The sequence below is a fragment of the Cervus canadensis genome, chromosome 3 (assembly GCF_019320065.1).
Source record: "Cervus canadensis isolate Bull #8, Minnesota chromosome 3, ASM1932006v1, whole genome shotgun sequence".
Classification (NCBI taxonomy): Eukaryota; Metazoa; Chordata; class Mammalia; order Artiodactyla; family Cervidae; genus Cervus; species Cervus canadensis.
In genome coordinates, this window is record NC_057388.1 from 34,025,851 (window position 1) to 34,044,388 (window position 18,538).

Consider the following 18,538-nt stretch of genomic DNA (forward strand, 5'->3'; position numbering starts at 1 on the left):
TGTTAAAGTGTGTGATTGACATCATTTATTTTTAATTATGCCAAATTTTAAAAGACCTATAAATTTATAATTTATACCCAACATTGTAGCTTCTTAAAGAAAACCCCTTCAACTTCCTCCACAAATAAAACGCATGTTTTCTTTTTCCCATGGATCATCCTTGAGATATCTACTCTCTCTGTAATCTTGTGCTTGACACTCTGAATAAACCCTGGCAGAGTTTTCACAAGCTTTTAGTCTACACTTCGTGAAGTACTTATCTGACCTGTAAGGCTGACAGAACATAAACAGGAAAAATAAGCACTAAATGTTTGTTATACATTGGGCTAGTACTAGTGAATTAAAATTTTGTTTAAATGTAAATGTTTCTTTTGCTTACATTCATTAAAAAGTCATTTTACCACCCATATACTTATAGATAAATTTATAGACTTAGCTATAGTCATGAGTATGGATATAGATTTCCTTAACTCTTCCTCTCATGGGAACTAATTTAATGCAGAAGAGTTACCATCTTTTAAAAAAGTTGACTGTATTTTATTGAATACGTACATTAGTATGATTATGTATTGAACATTATAGCAATCCTGAGAGGTGAGATGGCAATTATGTAAAAGGTATAATTGCTGTGGTTTCTTGATTGATATAAAGCAGCAGTGTGCTCAAAGTAGCATTAAAGCTAGAGATGTTAGTGTGCGAAGTCCTCACAGACAAGGCCAAAAACATATAACCTTGCTTTTATAGACATTGTTAGTTCAAAGGACTCTGGATATCTGTGAAAAGAGGAGCTTTCCTGTTAAAAAAAGATCACAATATTCAGTTTAAGGAATGACTGTGAGAGTAATAAGCAGTGTCAGTGCTATATCACTGTGCCCATTACAGTGTCTAGTGCATGCATGCCTGCTCAGTCACTAAGTCATGTTCGAGTCGTTGCAACCCTGTGGACGGTAGCCCTCCAGACTCCTCTGTCCATGGGATTCTCCAGGCACAAATGCTGGAGTGGGTTGCCATGCCCTCCTCCATGGGATCGTCCCAATCCAGGGGCTGAAACTGTGTCTCTTATGTCTCCTGCATTGACAAGCAGGATCTTTACTACTAACCGCTTGGGAAACCCACAGTGCCTAGTACAGATTATTTATTAAGCAAACGTGAGTATTATTATGGTGGAGAGAGTTATATTTTATTTATATTGTTCTCCCATAAAGCTCTCAAAGGTTTATAAGTTTCAGTCATTCTCATATCATCTTATTCATTCATTCAAGTTTATTCATAAACTTGTTAACTCAACATGTATTTATTGACTAACAACTAAATATTAGGCCCCATCCTACTTGTAAATATGATGAGATATAGAATGTCTTTGAACAAAATTCAGGCAGATGATGACATAGATCATCAAGCACTCTTGCTGTTACTGGTATCCTCAGTGGCCCCTGCCCTAGATCACTGCCTTTCCACCAGAAAGAGCAGGAGGCCTTGCCCTAGATTTATGGCACAGTATACTTCTAACTGTTCTGCTTCCTATTTTACTGGGCTAATCTCCCAGTTCTTTGGCTTACATCTTTTTTTAATGTCTTCTCCTAACTAAACTAACTAATTTATAGCATCTGCATCTCTCCTGAGTAACATTTGATCTTAGCAAGGAAAGATTCTACTTCTTTCTCAGTACCATAAATATTCCTGTTTTCTTTTCTAAAATAAGTACCTAGGATTTATCGTAGGATAATTAAATAATAGTCTATTTCCATTCTCTTTTTTCTCAACAGCATATTCAGGTCACACTTTCCCCAGACCTTTCACCAGATGCTTCCCCACCCCTCCCAACAACATACATACACAGATATATATATATATAACTTAAATATGTTTCACCTGAGACAACAGTCTTGAAAGGCTTTAGAGAAGCAATTTCTGTTCTCAGAATAAATGAGGTAGTGTAGAAAATTTACTCATCTCCTTGGTGGTAATTTATCCTGGTGTTGGTAGCCACATGAAGGAGATAAGAAATAAGCTGATTCAAAAAATTATACAAGTTACATAGAATTAATTGGAATATAGCATTCTGTATAACCTATCTTCTGTGGTACAAACTGAGTACAAAAAGTTGTTGATAATCATCACTGATTAGTTAAAAATACAATGTAGATTTTTAAGTGTTCAAATGCTTTATTTTAATCTTCTTAGAGAAACTAATTTATATGAAATGTGTAGAATTCTAATATCATGATATTGAAGTTATTTAAACATACTGGTCTCTAAAATGTCAGATCATCATAAGATACCCTATTTCTTTGCCAGAACTTTATTTTCTTGGTCATAAAAACCAATTTTGTGCAACGAGGGAAATATAACAGATGGCAAAGCCACAGCTCAGAAAAGAAAAAAAAAATCATCCCTTCTAGGTTAGATAATACCCAGAGTTTTGCCTTTGGAGTAAGTCTAGTTTCCTATAGCAATACCTTAAAGAGAAGAATGAGGTTTTGTGGTTGGAATTTATGACTGGAAGTGAGGAATCCTAGTTTGTAATTTTGGTTGCACCATTTATTCATTGTCTCTTGGAATAGTAAAGTAGCACTGATTAATAAATAATATTGACAGACTGTTTCTAGGGCTCTGTGAAACCACACAAGGCAAGTGTTCATTGTCACCAGAAGTATTTAAAATATTACTATTCAAATATCAGGTGGTAAGAAAAATGAAACAGAAGAGATTATTTTTACCAGCCTCAAAATATGTAAAATCCTACAGAAACTGAGTAGATTGTTGTTTTGGGTTTTTGGTTTTTGTTTTTTTTTTTAAGAATTATATTGAAAAGGGTAGAATTATCTTCTCAAAATACAGAATATTTTTAGATTTCAATGTCACATTTTCTCTTTCCTCTGAACTCTTACACTATGAAAAAGAGTTCCTCAAGAGTTCAGTGGAGATCTCACATCCATCTGTGAATATACATTGTACATAGGAAGTGAAGTGAATTTGATAAACGAGTCCCAGCTAAGCAAGGGCAACATCTGAGCTTTGGAAATAGGAGCTTATAACTAGACTACTAGTTCTTAAGTAAACCTGAAGTTCTTATCCATCCACTGATCCCCAAGGAAGGAACAAACTAAGTAAATGAAGTGCTGGATACAAGTCTACATGATGAAGGAGGTGGAACCCACCATACTCTGATGCTACAGAAGAAAGTGCTGTCAGATGAAAGGCAGAGGATGAGGCTTTGAACACAAAGAGTTGATTTCAGCACTTCAAAGTAAGATGTGGTTCTCTCTTATAGTAGATAAAGTATGAGCCTTTGCAATAGGTTTTTAATTATCACAGGAAAGGTATGAACGTAAGACGTGAAATACCATTCTATTTAATACGTCTAAAACAGGACAAGAAATTTTCATCATCTTTTTTTCTGATTTTGGTCCACATGCTTTTCTTTCACTGGTTTATTAAGTTGTTTGAATCATGACATTTATTCTATCCAAACCATACTCCTTACATTTATGAATGTAAACACACCAATTTTGCCATAATTAAGCACTGGCAAAAATTAGGGTCTTTATAAAATTTCGTTTCAAGTCTTTTTTGCTTTTCATTTTCATTTATGGAGAGCCAGTGCATACACTGCTGATGAATCAGATCAGGGAAAATCACAGCAGGCCCTATCTAATTTCTGTTGGGAGGCCCTAGCCAGTCCCTGTGAGGATTTCTGTTTCAGAATAGGCACACATTCTTGCCCTAAAACAAATGACTTGAGTGTTATGCCAGTGCCCACATGTGTATATATCTTAATACTTTAAATGTTACCTGATTATACTGCATAAAAGTCTAAACATATACTGAGGAAAATTAAAGAGAATTGAAGTCTATATTTCAGAATATATTATAGCAGGGCCCATTTTCCTAATGTCCTGGGGGTAAGGACGTTAAGTTTTAAAACAGGTAGCATGGCAAACCTGTTTACAGTAGATTTGAACTGCAGATGGGTTACTTGTTACAACTTCAAAGAACTCCAGTAGAGGCTAAAATAAAATTTTAGAAAATTAAAGTGCCCAGTCTGCTTTTGATGAGTGTTTGACATTTATTACTCCCTTTGGCTTTTTTTCCTTAAAAAATCTTGTGTGATTTAGGAGGACCAATCCTCTAGCTGCCATAGAGTCAGAAATTGTTAGTCAGAAAAGGATATTCCCTTGTTATCATGTGACTCATGGAAAACTGTGGAGACACTCTCTTCTCCCAAATGATTTTTGACAGTTTTTTAAATATCCCTTTCATCTATCTTAGTGCTCTATGTCTAGACTACCTATGCCATGGGAAAGCTCTGAGAAAAATACAGGAGAACAGGAATATAAATATATCACCTGTTTCAATGTCAATTTCTCCAGCATCTATTCCTGCTTCCCCAGTGAAGAGAAAAGTCGTCAGCTAGGCAAACTGGGTGGTACGGCCTTGCCAATCACAACTCAAGGAGTTTCCATTCAGGGAGAAAAGTCATTATAGGGTTCAGAATATTTTTATTTATGTCTCATAAACAAGTTTAAAAATATCACCAAAAAAGGATGTTAACCATATGCTGTTTCACAGTTTGTGACTAAAGGGGATAAAGTTACCAAACTTTCCTCCAGCCCTTTGAACTTGAGAGCCAGAGTGCATTTTCCATTCCATTGTACAATGTGCTAAACAGTAACCCCTTCAGTGCTGCTCTCCAATGTTTGGTAAGCTCCCTTTGTTCAGCAAACCCAGTACCTCTTCTCATCATTTTTATTATTGTAGTTAACTAGAGGACTTCCAAACAGATGCTTACATTCACTAGGCTTTTGTTTTCCTTATTTGCCTTAAAAAATACTTTTAGACAAAATCATGATGGAAGATCATAGGTTAAAAAAATATCCAAAGAATCCCTAGGTCTCAGAGCAGTGACCCCTTATAATGAATTTTAACAGGATTTTAAGAATATATTTCATCATTCAATACTAAAAGAGTTAAAGATAAATAATCACTTTCAGATACTGATAATAACTTTTTGTATTGTTTAATATGACCTATAGTGTAGCCACATGAAATAACTTCATTTCACAAATCCATATACTATTCTCATGCATGTGTGAGTACGAAGATGCTTCAGCTGTGTCTGACTCTTTGAAACCCTATAGACTATAACCTGTCAGGCTCCTCTGTTCCAGGGATTCTCCAGGCAAGAAAACTGGAGTGGGTTGCCGTTTATTGAGTCCTAAATATGACAAAGCAGTATGCTTCAAGTTAACCTTAACGTCACTTCTTGTAAAAGAAAGTCATTTTGAAAAAAAAAAAGAAAGTCATCTTGTCGCTTTTTCTCTACATTGTGTATATGTGTACATGTGCTGCACTTAGTCGCTCAGTCGTGTCTGACTCTTTGTGACCCCATGGGCTGTAGTCTGTCAGGGTCCTTTGTCCACAGGGTTCTCCAAGCAAGAACACTGGAGTGGGTCGCCATGCCCTCCTCCAGGGGATCTTCCCAACCTAGGGCTCAAACCCAGGTCTCCCGCATTACAGGCAGATTCTTTCCCAGCTGAGCCACCAGGGAAGCCCAAGAATACTGGGGTGGTGGCCTATCCCTTCTTTAGGGGATCTTCCCTACCCAGGAATCAAACTGGGGTCTCCTGTACTGCAGGATGAGTCTTTACTGGTTGAGCTACCAGGGAAACCCATATATGTACATGTATTTATACAAATAAAGGGACTGCCCGTGCACAAAAGCAACTATACAAAGACTCAAGTCTGGATGTGATGTTGCCTTCATCATGTCATCTTTCTCACCCCCATCACCCATAATATGTTCTAAAAACTCTAAATGCTAATTGCATGGTGAATTTTATTCTTTTGCTTTGGGAAAATATTATAAATCTCTAGATACTCAATAAAGTTGAATAAAAAGTGACAGAAACAGAATGGGTTCATCTGTCGTCACAATGAAAGAAGACATTACAATTTGAAGTCTTGCCCAGATGGCGATTGTCCAAAGGATCAGAAAACATCAGTACAGTGTTGCAGAATTTTTCTGTTCTTATTTTTGGAAGTGATTTTGGTTTAGCTGCTGACCTCTATGCCATCTTTATTTTTCCTATTATCAGTAACAGTTCTCCTAATGAGACTGATGATGAATGTGATCTCAGAATAAAATCATAGAAGTTTGGTAAACAATAGAAATAATACAAGGACACAGGAGAGATAAACCTCTTAAGTCTTCTAGGTTAGACCAAAGAGAAGGGAGAATGTAGACTCCAGAGTTATTCACCAAAGACTACAAATTTGAATATTTCTTCAGGTTTCAAGTTTCAGCAGAGTTTCTGTGGTGTAGCAGATGTGTCCCCATGTATTTCTAGATGGAATTCTAGAATCTTTATAAGAGGGTCAAGGCTCAGTGTGGAAAGAGCCTGGCCTTGAGAGTATGTTGCCTTTGACTGCAGATAGCCTGAATGGAAAACCTAGGTGGAGCCAGGAACAAACTTATCAAAATCTCACTTCTTTACACCTCAGTGTAGTCACCTGTAACCATCAGGTAAGAATAGCAACCATATGGAATGTTTGTGACAAGATAATGTTTCTGCAGCTATTAAAAGAATATCTTTATTATGATCACTGTTCAAAAATATTCATTGTTATTTCTATTTGTTATATTGTTTTTCAACTTTGAGCCAAGGCCTGCTCAGGCAGGATTCTTAATGTTCCCGGGTTCTTCACTCCATTATGGTTATCTATTTTCAAGTTAAAATTTTGAAATCTCATCTTAATTCTGTCTTTCACTCAGACTTTGTCTCCAGCAGTCAAAAATGGAATTTGACAAGACACACAAGCTTCTAGGACTCACCAACTTTTACTCCACTAAAATTTGAAGAAGGTGATTAGGAATAGTGCTATCACGAACCTCATAAATGTCCTTGGTATACATATGTAGGCCCACAGATATACCAAACTGTTGATAGTAACATGCAAAACAGATAAAACTGGTCCATAATGATAAAAGCCTAAATAAGTAATTGCATGTTGAGATGTGTGGGTAGTGATGGGGAGGGAGCAGAAGGTGAACTTCTGGGATATTGGTGATCATGTGGTGATGGCTACATGGTATGTAGAGGCTAGTCACCTGGCACTTAAAATGTGTGCACTGTACAATTGTCAAAGTAAAATAAAAATGACAGCTACATGCAAAAGAATGAAATTAGAAAACTACCTAATGCCATATGCAAAGAGAAAATAAAAATCTATTAAAGACCTAAATGTAAGACCAGAAACTGTTAAATTCTTAGAGGAAAACATAGGCAGAACACTTGATGGCATAAATCAAAGCAAGATCGTCTATGATCCACCTCCTAGAGTAATGGAAATAACAAAAATAAACAAGTGGACCTAATTAAACTTAAAAGCTTTTGCACAGAAAAGGAACTACAAACAAGGTGAAAAGACAACCCTCAGAATGTGAGAAAATGATAGCAAATGAAATGACTGACAAAGGATTAATTTCCAAAATACACAAGCAGCTCATACAACTTAATACCATAAAAGCAAACAACCCAATCAAAAAGTGTGAAGGGGACCTGAAGAGGCATTTCTCCAAAGAAGACATGCAGATGGCTAACAAGCACATGAAAAGATGCTCAACATTGCTCATCATTAGAGAAATGCAAATCAAAACTACAATGAGATACCACCTCACACCAGTCAGAATGGCCATCATCAAAAAGTCTACAAACAATAAATGTTGGATAGGGTGTGGAAAGAAGGGGAAACGCTTACATTTCTAGTAGGCATGTAAACTGACACAGCCACTATGGAAGACGGTAAGGAGATTCCTTAAAAAACTAGGAATAAAACCACCATATGACCCAGCAATACCACTCCTAGGCATATGCCCTGGGGAAAGCAAAATTGAAAATGACAAATGTACCCCAATGTTCATTGCAGCACTATTTACTATAGCTAAAACATAGAAAAAACCTAGATGCCCATCAATAGATGAATGGATAAAGAAGCTGTGGTACATATATACAATGGGATACTACTCAGCCATAAAAAAGGAATGCTTTTGAATCCTCTCTAATAAGATGGATGAACCTAGAGCCTATTATACAGAGTGAAGTAAGTCAGAAAGAGAAAGATAAATATCATACATACTGACACACGTATATGCAATCTAAAGAGGGCACTGATGAATTTATTTTCACAGCAACAAAGGAGAAACAGACATAGAGAACAGACCTATGGACACAAGGGGAGGAGGGGAGGGAGAAGGGGAGATGTAAAGAGAGAGGAATACAGAAATTTACAATATCGTGTGCAAAACAGAGAGCCAATGGGAATTTGCTAGATGACTCGGGGAACTCAAACAGGGGCTCTGTGACAGGCTGAAGGGTGGGATGGGAAGGGAAATGGGACAGAGGTCTGGGAGGGAGGGAACATGGGTGTACCTGTGGCTGATTCATGTTGATGTATGACAGAAAACCACAAAATTCTGTAAAGCAATTATCCTTCAATTTAAAAATATTTTTTTAAAAGAGGAAATGGGGGGGGTGGAATGTCTGAAGAAAAGATACCTAGAAGTAACGATTTTCATGAATTTCATGTTATTTAAAATTTATGTTGGAGTGTTATGGTTCATTGTCCTCTGACTTCAATTCTCAAAGAAATATTTAAACCATAGCACCTCAACTCTTAGGTAAAAGCCCTTCTAATTTTAGACTATGTATTCAACTCTATCTCCCTTCATTTTTCTTCCTACTTAGTTTCACTGACCTCCAAATCATTGCTTGTTTTTTGCTGAACTTCAGCACCTGACTCAAGTGATTTTTCCTTACCCATGTATTATTGCTTCCTTACGCAGAGTTAGACATGATTGAGCGACCTTCACTTTCACTTTCTAGGCAAATTCAGTGTCTTCAGTTTTTGCTGAGCTGACAATTTGCCATTTCATTTCCTTGGTCTCGTCTCTGTTTAACTCAACTTCAGTGACTAAATTTGATAGTCACATCTGCACCTTGTCATCACATTGAGGGGTTTGGAATTAAAAGATTGAGACAACTCAATCTGTCACAGCCTCCTTCCTTTGGCACTCTCTTTCCTGGTAAAGGAGATTAGTTCTTCATCTCATCCAAACATCCAATAGCCTGATGTTTCTATTTCCTCAACTGGTACTATTTTTCATTTCTTTATAATCTTACAAGTTTAGTTTATATTTCACTATCAGGATAATATCTCACTTCTCCAGGCCAGTTGAACTTCTTAGCACCTTTCTGCTAAACCCCAGTGTTAGATCATTTGAATAACCTGTCATCTTCATACTTCCACCAGAACTGCTAGAGAAAAATAACAAAACAGTGAAATTTAGTAACAGCACACATTCATGATGACAAGCATCAATCAGGCCCTGATATTGCCCAGTGTTTCTTAGTTTTCCTCATCAACTCTCCACAGTTTTCCACAGCAATCATGTCAAGATTTATTTATCTTCCTCACATACAGCCTTTCCCTTCCTCCATCCCATCCTCTGAGAGATAACTTAGCCACCAAAACAGTAATGGAGAAGATAACCATCAAATGAGAACTATCCCAACTTTTGCTAGCTGATAAATGTAGCTGTCTCACTGCTTATAATTTTATTATGCCCTCTCAATACAGTGGATGTTTTCTTCGTTCTATTCAATGTGTGTTCTGGACCTCATTCTCTATTTCCTTCTTGGAGCTTTCACTCTATCTTATATTGCTTCAATCCAGTAACTTCAACTCTTGCTTCTTTACTAGACAATTCTTACTTCTTTACTGGATAATTCTTATCATGATTTTACAATAAGATGTCTTTCACCTACAGCTTGTCTCTTCCCACACCCCTCTCTAGCTGCTACTCTCTTTTTTCTTTCCTTCCTTTCACAGATAAATATCCAGATCTATGTAGATATATACATGTATTAATATGTAAAACACATATAATACATACATGTATAACAATACATTACATACCTATATGTAACCATAGTGTATAATATACACACATGCATATATAACACATAAATTGCATGTATATATCTATTCTACATATTTAATCACTACCAAGCTGATCTCATTAAAGTTGAAAATAAGTGATGACTTATCAAACAGACAGTGCAAATATTATCATAGATTTTGTCTTTTGGACTTTCTTTCCACTGGATTAGAAACTCTGGGGGTGTGCTGGGGCTAAATCTGACTTGCTCCAATTTTAGCAAGTTCTCCACACACCCTCCAGGAAATATTTGTTGTGTGACTTAATTCATATTATCAAAAGTCATATAATATTTTTTATCAGAACTTGCATTCAGCAAAACATTGACCTCTGTAGAAAGAATGATTTTGTTACTTAAGCACAAAGGAAATGCTTTCTAAAGCTTTCAGAGTTGGGCTCTCTTATTCAACTTTAAGTTTACGCTTTTAACATTTTAAATTGATGAGTTTATAGAATGCAATTTCTGTTCATGAATAGGAGAGTAAAATAATGTATTTTATATTATATCATTCAATGGATCTTGATTCTTCACTGTAGAACAGACACTCAATTTTTGTATGTAATCCTGAATTACCCTATAAGTGAGAACTTGTTTTTCTAATGTATATGTACAGGGAAGTTTGGTTTTAATAGATGATAACTATTCTTTGAGGATTACAGAAACATCTTAGTAAGCAATAATAGTTCTGACAGGTTTGTAACTTATGAAGGAGACTTTCAACAACAGATCTTACATGTATAGTCCATTTTGTTGTATATGCTGCAGCAGATTCAATATCACATCTGGAAAGAAAATCTCATTCTTCCTGTGTTATTTTGTGGTTTGCCTTTTTAGGAAATTAGTATTCTTCTATTTGAGTATGAATGGCTTTTCCATCTTTAATCTTTCATAAATGATTATCAACCCTATTCTTCATGGCTATTAAATTATGTGATACTACATTTTAACAGCATCTCGGAATCACTGCCTACCTGGTAACAGTCAAGTGGTCTAAGACTGATCTTGTTCTTGATCAACACCTACCAACATCTCTCCAGAGAAAAATAACATTCAGGGAAGAGGACTGTTTGGAGCATTTGCTTTCCATTCACTCTAGCACATACTCAAGAAAAGTATTTTTTTATTGATCTGCATATTCAAAAATTTGTATATCATTTTGTCTCTGATTCATTTTTCTTGAATTGTAGAATATTATTTTTAAAAACCATATTATTCTTATAGTTCTTTTATTGTAAGAATGTGTGATATCAAATTTCTCAGGACCCTAAAAGTAAATTCTCTAGTCTTCCATACCAGGAATAGGTATATGAAATGTTCTCTGCAACTGGTTTGTTTGGTTTTTGTGCACCTGGAATTACATGCTTGATTTTACTAAGCCTCTTATCAAAGTAGAGCAGCTGCTTAGAGTGGGAGAAAAAAGGTCTGTGTTCTCTTGTTGTTCTAGGTTAGTCTGAAGAGACCTCCTAATAATCATGAGAATCCTGTAGATTTCAGGTCAGTTCAGTTCAGTTGCTCAGTCGTGTCCGACTCTTTACAACCCCATGAATCACAGCACTCCAGGCCTCCCTGTCCATCACCAACTCCTGGAGTCTACCCAAACCCATGTCCATCAAGTTGGTGATGCCATCCAGTGATCTCATTCTCTGTCGTCCCCTTCTCCTCCTGCCCCCAATCCTTCCCAGCATCAGGGTCTTTTCAAATGAGTCAACTCTTCACATGAGGTGGCCAAAGTATTGGAGTTTCAGTTTCAGCATCAGTCGTTCCAATGAACACCCAGGACTGATATCCTTTAGGATGGACTGGTTGGATCTCCTTGCAGTCCAAGGGACTCTCAAGAGTCTTCTCCAACACCACAGGTCAAAAGCATCAATTTTTCGGTGCTCAGCTTTCTTCATAGTCCAACTCTCACATCCATACATGACCACTGGAAAAACCATAGCCTTGACTAGACAGACCTTTGTTGGCAAAGTAATGTCTCTGCTTTTAAATATGCTGTCTAGGTGGGTCATAACATTTCTTCCAAGGAGTAACCGTCTTTTAATTTCATGGCTGCGATCACCATCTGCAGTGATTTTGGAACCCAAAAAATTAAGTCAGCCACTGTTTCCACTGTTTCCCCATCTATTTCCCATGAAGTGATGGGACCAGATGCCATGATCTTAGCTTTCTGAATGTTGAGCTTTAAGCTTGTAGATTTAGTGTCCAGGAAATCCTAACAGTTGATCTGAAGATGAAACAACTTTTGTTGCTCAGGGGAAGCCCAGTGTGTGGTGAAGCTAGATGAGTCATGTAATAATACGTTCTGTGTAAAGAGTACTGGGTCAGTCACTAGACATGGAGCATGGTTTCTGCAGGACCTCTGCTCCATGGGTAGCCTTTCAAGCTGTAAAGACATATAGTTCACTTGAGTCAGCCCTCTTGCTCAAAAAATAGTCTGCCTGTCTTCACTTAAGCATAGATGTCATCACTACAGGATAAATGAGAATACAGTGCTTATCCTGGAGGCAGTTCTTCTGACCATGTGCACCGGCTTCAAGTCTTCCTGTCCACTTGGAAGCAGACTCTTCGCTCCCAATCATGTAAATCAGTCCTCCTGGCTTCTAACCTGCTGTTTCTCAGTCAGAAAGTCCACCGCAGATGGTCTCCTGATCATTTACCAAAGCATAGCACCTCAGATTAGCAAATGATACTTTTCATTTTAACCAATGTTCCTGAAAACCCAAAGCACTGCAACACCAATAGAATTAAGGGCAGCCAATTGCACAGAATTAAGAAACTAAGAGTGTTATTAAGGCTATACTTTGCTGAGTTTTGAAAAACACTGTTCTCGTTGCATAAATTATTTAAAAGGCATGGGTTATATTTAAACCTGAAATTTTTATGGTAAGAAAAGCCTTATAGGAAGAGTAAATTTTATGAATTTTATCACTACTGTCTCATCTCCATTTAATCCAAAATAATTAACTCTTCAGGAGGTTATGTACTTGCTGGACATGGACATTTTTGCCAAACTGAACAGAAAGCAAAAGTAAAAATTAAATATTCCATAACTGACAAGAGTTGATTCTTAATAGGTTTTGTAGGGAATGATGAAATCAGAATAAAATACTGTAAGTCTGGAATTTTTCCTTCATCGTTTATTTTTTTAGATAACATATTGATAAAGGCAGCCACCTGAAGAAAGTTTCCACTGCTTAGGAAATAGTGGACTGTCAAGTTACATTGAATTGTGAAAACAGATTAAAATGAAAATGTAAAGTGCCAAGCTTGTTTTAGAGTTAAGAAAAAAAAACACACTGGCATATGGCCAAAATATTTGCCTCCCAAATGTCATCTTTAGAACGATTTTTTAAACCCACTGTGATTGCTTCTCCCTCCTCTCAACTCCCAGCAGGCTAAAGCAGACCTCATGTAAGTCCCACACAGATGTAGACAGAGAAACTGCTCATTATCAATCAACGAACACAAACAAGTTGAAGACTGCTCAGTTTCCCCTGTAAAAGGTAAAGAGTCTTAAAGCCCCCAAAGAGTTTATTATTCTGGTGCTAGGATCCTCAAAGTCATTTGACTTTGACTTGCACGGTAGCCACAGAGGTTAAATTGAGGTTAAGTTTCCCAAACAAAATGGAAGCAATTAAACAGTTAAATAATGTTGCTTTATTCTGTTTGTTTGTTTTTAACCCAGAGACCCCAAAATGTATAAAAATGTAAATTTTTGTATATTTTTAAGTAACAAAAATTATATATGAGATTGCCTTTTATGCTTTATTATATGCTTTCACATGTTATTTTTCCTCTAAAAACATCACACCAGAATAGTATTATAAATCCAACCAGTAACTGATTATAAGATATCTCTATTTGCAAGAGGATGTATAAGGACTTTTAAAGTTTATAAATTTTGATTAGGCAGGAAAAAAAATCAAGCTTCTTGAAATGGGATAATATTTTTGTTTGAGTATGGTCAGTTAGAAAGAAAACCGGTCACAGAGTTTAAAGACCTGGATGTGGCTGTTTTTCTTCCCTGAGAGCATTATGCAAGCATAACTTACTTTATCTTTTACAAAACATTTATATATTTTTTATCTCACTTGAATTCTAAAATAACTTTATAAAGTAGAAGGACATTTGACAAATTATTAAAAATCAGTAAAAATAAAACTCATTATGTATGTGACTTGCCTAAGACCATATTTAGTAAGAGTTGGAGCTAGACACTAATTCACCACTAATTCCATATGTTGCATTACATCCAGCCTGGAATCATGTCTCTTTAAGTATAGTGGAGTATTTTGTTTATCTCTAATTAAAAAAAAATATTTTGGTGGTATTCTTTTTTTTTTTTTTTTTTTTTGGTGGTATTCTTAAAGAATAACTTTTTAGCACTGTAAATAATAGTTGACGTACTATTTACTGAATCTGTATGTCTGAAAAAATATCTTAACCCACCACCATGGGGAATAGGAGACCTGAATGTGTTGACTGTATCTGCATATGTCAGCAAAAAGAAGTTAAAAACAATTTGGACTGTGACCAACACTTGTCCTTTTCTTACTAAAATCTTTTCCAGCTTGGTCTTAATTGCTATGCTGAGAACGAACACTCCCCTGCCATAATTTAGTCAAAAAGAGTTTCAGTAGCAGGGTTAATAAAAGAGAAAGGGTGGATTTGAAGAAAGGCCCTTTCAGAGATTCTCTCGATCCTGGGCAATCTTTAGGTACAGAAGCTGTAAGGTTGGGGCAGAACATGATCCTCTTGAGGAACCAGAGGCCTGGTATCCAACAAGGTATAGAGAAGCACTTTATTCCTCAGAAACAGGGAAGGGAAGAAATTGAGCTGCATGAAATATTGCACCGCTTTGCCAAGTGTAGACACACCCAGGTTTCCTGTTCCACATGAGGATAGAGCTTGGATCACAGATGTCCAGCCAAATGTGGCCTTGCTCTGACCCAGATCATGCCACCAGAGAAGGACCAGTCACTCTGAGGAGCAGTTCTTTCTTTGTTCCTTGAAGCCCTACACTCCCTTGTAGTGGGAACCTTGAGCTATTAAAAGGCTTTACAAAAATGTTTTGTTGTGTCTCCTAGATGGAATCCCTCCCAACACACAGAGTGTAATTAAAAAAAAAAAAGTGTAACTTTTTTAGGTGCTATGCGTAGAGAAAACCTTTTAGCACTAAAAACAATCATTGACATGCTGTTTATTGAATCATGTTTCTGAAAAAATATGTTAACTCTTAATAGATAACTGGGTGAAAGAATGCAGTTTTTACCTTTGGGCAGAATAAGTAGAGACAAATTTTAGAGGTATCTCAGTGTATATCTGCTGACTCCCAAGAAGGACAAGTATTTAGTTTACAGTAAAATATTTTCTTAACCACATGCTACAACTTCCCAGCAAAAAGCTATACTGTTCATAGTTCCCTTTTGTTGTCATGGAGTGTTTACTTGCTAGAGCATGCCACACGCATGCATGAATGATACACAAAGCATCGTGATTATGTGTCAGGATAGTGTCATCAAGAATTTGAAGTACTTTTAAATTTTCTTTTGGTAATTTTCTCTCCGGTAAAATATTAGCAGCCTTTTTAAGGGACAAGTTAGTATTTGAAGAGAAAGCGGAGGATTGGTGAGGGGGAAGAAAATGTATGTGAAAAGAAAACTAAGATTTACTGTATATCTTAAGTGTTAGTTTCGTCTGTCATTACCAGAAAAGAAACCACAAATTCCAGTTTCTATCTTGAAGTGATAAAGGCAGGTTGTATGTATGGTTATTTATCTGTCTATCAGCTATGGGATGCTGGGTGACAGAAGAATGACTGCTTTATTCTGCCTAACACAAAGCAGAAAGTAGTTCAGTGTATTATTTTTTTTTCAACTATAAAAGAGCCTAGTCAGTTTGTCCTAAAGTAATCCAGAACATAAATCTCACCTAAAAGCTTTTGAAGAAATAATTTAAGCTCAACATGTATTTTACCTTCTAAGCACTGCATGGATCAATAGCTGTGGTTCTTAAGGTCTTCTAAGCCTCACGCTGTCTGAGCAGCAGCACTCTCTTCTGAACGGCTAGCTGGTGGGAGTAGTTCTGGGGGTGGTGGTTGACGTGATCAAGAGTGTGGTTGCTCCTTGAATTTATTCAGTTTTTGGAGGCAGAATAGCTGATATCTTGCAGATATTTCCCTTCTATTCTTCCTCTTTTTATGGGCCAGTCAAAATGTTTTGTTGTATATTGGAAATTTTATCACTCTTTATTGACTTACCTCTTCTTAACTGAAGGGTTTTGTTATTGAAATTTATTTCAGTTAAAAATTGGATGACTTTTTCCAAATGCAGATGTTGGAAAAAACACCAACTTTTGGGTATCAGTTAACTCTAAAAACAGAAGGAGAGAGAGAGAGTTTAGTATTTTTTTATATTACTGCTTTTTCCATTTCCTAAAATATAAAATACAGTGGAGAGATACGGAGCAAATATGAATGTTGGTTTAGCAGTGATGGTGGATATCAGAGTGAACACTATATGACATTTTTCTGAAAAGTTAAAATACTTATATTTAAAAATTTTTAAAGCTTCCCAAAACCTCAATGTGGAACCACTAGAGATTAAAACTAAGACAGTTAATTCATTTCTATATCTACGTTCAGAATTAATTATTTCAAAACTTGAGAATAAGTCTTTTTAGGTTTACTTTTTAAATAAATGTTCTCATTCTATTTTCTTGGTTTGTTTTACTTTCTGTAAATTTTTTTCATACATTTTACAGCTTGATATTTTAGTTTTTCTCTTCAGCATTCATATTTCACTAATTATTACCACTAAAAGCATTTCCAATATCAATAATTATACTTAAGAATCATGGTATACAATCATCATATTGTACTATATCATTTTACAGTAATGTCTTCTCCAATTATTAAGCATTTTTATTGTTTTCAACTATTTCTGCTGAAAAATAGCACTTTTGTAAGTAACTCATTTTAATAACTTCCTTACAACTAATTTTTAGTACTTAAATTACAGTGTCAAATACAGTACATAGAGTTCTTATACATATATACACATCAAGCCTTTTTCTAGGATGGTATTGTTTCTTTTGTAGGAAGAGTATGCTAGTGCTTACTTTAACCTGAAAAATATATACAGAATTTTGGATTTTTGTCAATTTAAGGGAAAATATATTAGCTCACTTTGATTGCTTTTCAATTTGCATATTAAATATCTATGTACATAATGTAGTCCTTTGAATTTCTCATTTTAGAGATAGCGTTTCTATAACTTAGGATGTTAGTAATGTATTAGTTATTTTATATATATATATATATATAACTAATCCTATGTTATATCCGTGAACAATAGTAAGTTTGTATTTTATTTTGGCATAAATAGTTTAAAATTTTATATCATCAAGTCACTGGGCTGAAATCAAGGTCAACAGTCCCATGCTTCTTCTAGAGGCTCTAGGAGAGAATCCATTCCTTGCCTTTTTCCATTTCTAGAGTTGTCTGCCTTGGCTCATGGCCCTTTGTCCCATCTGTCTCTATCTCTCTCTTAAAAGGACACTTGTGATGGAATTTAGACCCTGCCTGGGGTAACACAGGAAATTTCATTTTAAGGGCCTTAGCTTAATCACACCTGCAAAACTTTTATACTTAAGGTAACATATATGGGTTCCATAGACTGGGACCTATCATGTTTTGGTGGCCATTATTTGCTCTACTGCAATCCTATTTAAAAACATTTATAGTCTGATGCTAGGAGGGATTGGGGGCAGGAGGAGAAGCGGACGACAGAGGATGAGATGGCTGGATGGCATTACCGACTCGAAGGACATGAGTTTGAGTAAACTCCGGGAGTTGATGATGGACGGGGAGGCCTGGTGTGCTGCAATTCATGGGGTCGCAAAGAGTCGGACACGATTGAGCAACTGAACTGAACTGAACTGAACATGTTCACGTCTACCTTTTTTCAGTCCTCTTATAACTCTCTGTCTCTTGCTCCACATTTGGATCTGTTATGTCTAGACTAGCCTTGGTGTTTTTCTGATGATATTTGCAACAAATAATACTCTTTATTTTAGGATGCTGAATATCTAGTTCATTTAGGTGGAAAATGGTGATTTAAAGCACTTGAGACTATATATGTATGATATTTTAAAATTGTAGTCCATACTTACTGATTTTGATTAAAGCACTCATTATTTAGATGGATGATGCTGGAAGAAAATGTGGGTTCTCCTTATAAAATTATAGAAAAAATAACTATCCTACTACACTATATCATATATTAATATTTAGTTGGAGATGGTAGCTTTTTATTGGTGATGGAAACTCCAGTATTCTTGCCTGGGAAATCCCATTATCAGAGGAACCTGCTGGGCTACAGTCCATGGGGTCTCAAAAGAGTCAGATATGACTTAGGAACTAAACAACATTTTTTTAATGACTGCCATTTTTTTTAAAACACAATAGTTTTTACCTAGACTAAACGCAGTGATTGTGTGTAAAACTCTGTCTTTTGTGAAAGCAACTTCATCCAAAG

At 36.0% G+C, this 18,538-nt stretch overlaps 1 protein-coding gene across 6 annotated transcripts in view; it reads left to right on the plus strand.

Moving 5' to 3' along the window:
- Positions 1-18,538, plus strand: part of SEMA3A (semaphorin 3A) — a 506,842-nt gene that overhangs the window by 226,046 nt on the left and 262,258 nt on the right. For 2 of the 6 annotated variants that reach the window (XM_043462900.1, XM_043462897.1), the window contains one exon: positions 13,393-13,504. The exons of the other annotated variants lie outside the window; for them this stretch is intronic. The gene's annotated coding sequence lies outside the window, so the exon portion shown is untranslated. The remainder of the gene's footprint in view (positions 1-13,392; positions 13,505-18,538) is intronic. 6 annotated transcript variants of the gene reach the window in all.